Here is a 3,339-nt window from a genome sequence, read left to right as displayed (position 1 = left end):
GCAAGCTTTACCCGTGTCATCCCCATGTTTTGCAGGATTCCCTCTCCCCGATTCCAGCGTCATCTCCACCAGAAACGCGAAGTAACAGAACGTGAACGCATATCTTAGCCACAATCGACCTTCTTGATCATCGACATTAATGTCCTCACAAAATAATTCGACGTCGGCATTAACGTCCTCACAAAACAATTCGACGTCGGTAGCGAGGACACTCATGGGTTCTAAATCGATGGGCTTGCAGCCAGACCATAACTCAAAGTTGGGATCACATAGCAGAAGAGGACGCCCCGCAGGTATCATGGATGAAGAGACCTTGCAAAACGCGGATATGAATCTTTCTGAACATAATTTGCAATCCGTATTTGTAGCTATAGTACATCTCTCGAATGTGCATCGATCGCAGAGGCAATCGAATCCCCATTCCTGGCTCTTTCGGTAAATGCAGGGAACTGCAACTTCGAAGTAGGGGATGGTGATCTCTTCTCCAGGCTTTATGTCTCTGGTCGCATGAATTCTCATAATATCGCGGCCTACGTTGATTGTTGACGCGTTGGGAGTACAGGAATGGTTTATGAAGGAAGGCAGTATCCAAACCCCAAAGAAACTCCTCTGTTTCTTATAACCGCTCATTGCCTTTGATAACTGCACCGATTCTTCTATGACAACCGGCAAACGGTCGTCAAATGCTATGCGTTTTATGATATTTAGGATTTGAATGCCGGACATTTTCTGACATATTTCACGAACATTCACCTTCAGAACTTTCCGCTTTGAGTTCTGTGAAGTTGTTTCCAGAGTGTAAAAGGTCCCCCCTGCAGACTCCTCCTCGATGAACTCCGACATATTTGGGATTCTGGGTTTGAAGTTTTCTTGATCGTGAGAAAGAAAATGTTGCAGGGCCCGGTCCCCTTTTGCACTGATGGCCATTACCACATTTCGAAACAAACCATTTTTCAAGGGATCAAATATGGCAGAAGAATAATGCTTATTGCATACAGCTAAAGCCTTGCTGATGAGTAAAACCTCACCGGCCTTAATAGAATCCGTAGCAAACATTCCCCTGCCGCATCCGTTATTTGTCATCTTGATCTCCACCGCCCCAATGAAATCGGCATCTGGCTCAGAAAAGGGAATTTCTAATTTGCCCGTAATTCCCACAATGGATTCACCAATGTCATAATATTTCGTGCACATCTGCCGAAAAAGGACCACATTAGGCTTCTTCATGGATTTGGAACAAGTCTGCATAAAATTATATGCGGCTTTATATTTTCCCAGTGCCACCAGCGATTCAACTTTGAGAACTGCCAACATTTCTCTGCATCTTGCAAAGCTTCCGTGTATCTTTGTAGTTCAATATACGCACGGCATCTATCGGAGAGCATCTTGAATGCATCATTTAACCTCTGTTCATGGCCAGTATTTCTGGAAGTGCTGCAAAGTAGGGCTCTGGTGTAGTTTCGAACACATTCGTTCCATTCTTTCTCTTTGTGAGCGCGATCCCCATCGGCAAACCACTGCTTGAATTTTTCACTGATCATATCTGAAGGTGAAGGAAAATTCTCTACCCTTTCAATGGACGAAGGATTGTCGACATCAGTGAATATGAAACCATTCTTGCTTTTAACCAGGCGAGGTTCCTTGAGAACAATCTTCGTTCCCTTGGGATAAATTTTTCTGGCGAAAGTTTGATTAATTGATAAGGGATCTGAAGAAACAATAGCAAGAGCCACGGCATCCTCAGTATCGGCCTCTTTCATTACAGTCTGAATTTTCCCAAATTTGAACGGAACGACGCAGAGTTCTCCATAACAAACCGCGCATTCATTGAGATTTCCAACAATTAAATCTCTCAGATGCACTGGAACGAGTTCTTGTGCGGCCTCTAAATCTCTACATTCATTTTGAACATTTTGAACGGGTTGGGATTCTTCTTCAACACTGTGATGCATACAAAAATATTCTCCCATGGCTACTTGTGTGAAATACCTGAGACCTTTGCTATGGATTGCGATTAAGGCCTGTTTGTCAAAATTATTGGTTGCCTTGGTAACAGAAGTTCCAGAACCTAGTCCCAGAATGCCAACAAGCTTCTGGAAATATGGCGGAGGGTTTGCCTTCTCAGCTTGTTTTGGTGATGTTCTGCATATGTCTTCGTTTGAAACCCTACGAATACCTGACTGTGAATCTTGACTTGCTGGAGAAAACGCGCGGTAAAATAACTGCGAAGGACATAAAACTTCATCAGACATGGCTGCTTCAGATTCTTTAATCTCATCTTCTCGTTCTTCCTCTTCAAGGCACATGGCTGCCTGTTGAAGGATGATGGCGCCCTCCGTATTAGAGCAGTAGAGTAGAGGAGAAATTACGCCGATGGGTTTTTAAGCATCGATCCACTGTATCTCCCGCCATTCAACCATGTGTGCTAGTGTAGGTTTCACCTCGAGCACCAGAAGAGCGAGGTTGCAGAGCGCCAACGGCCAAGGGAGAAATGAAAGGCGTGTTTCGGAGTTGGGGAGAGGTACGGTAAGACCAGCGTAACAGGAAGACCGAAATGTCAGAACGGAATGGGACAGATGTCAGGTTCATGAATTAACAAACATAACAATATCATAACAATGAACATAAATTGCAGGATTTCCCGTTGAATGTGTGGACGCCTGTCAGCACGAGATTGCAGAACTCCCGATTGTGCCGCCGCCACGTGTCAGCATGAGGAACAAAGGGACGACGAAAGTCCCTTTCAAAGGAAGGCCTATCGGCCTAATTAAAAAATAAAAATAAAAAAATCAATTAGGGTATAATTCTATTAAATAGGAAAAATGACTTTTACTCTATATTTTACTTAGGTGTATGTTTACTTAATATTCTATTTTTTTATGTTCTTAATCTATATATATATATATATATATATATATATATATAAATAAATAAATAAATAAAGAGAGAGCATTGATAATTTATAAGATTACTTATTTTAACTTTAAAAATAAAAATAATATACTAAATATTATTTTATTAAATTTAAAATAAATTATATTTTAAATAGGTTATGATGGTCTATGTCACAGTTCGAATTCAAGTTCGACAACAATTAAGTTCAATTCAAATTCGAATTTTTCGATTAGATTCATATGAGGTTCGACATTAGGTTCGACTATATATATATATATATATATATATATATATATATATATATATATATATATATATATATATATATGACAAAATTATAAAAATTTCAAAATAAGTCCATAAACACATGAATACAAATTTTTATTAATAAACATACATGATTAATGTAATCATTCTAACATCTAGTTAAATGTAAACATACAC

This window comes from Pinus tabuliformis, chromosome 2_1 (genome assembly GCF_031772625.1).
Source record: "Pinus tabuliformis cultivar Carrire ecotype Pingquan chromosome 2_1, CPIR1, whole genome shotgun sequence".
NCBI lineage: Eukaryota > Viridiplantae > Streptophyta > Pinopsida > Pinales > Pinaceae > Pinus > Pinus tabuliformis.
This window is presented reverse-complemented; position numbering follows the sequence as displayed.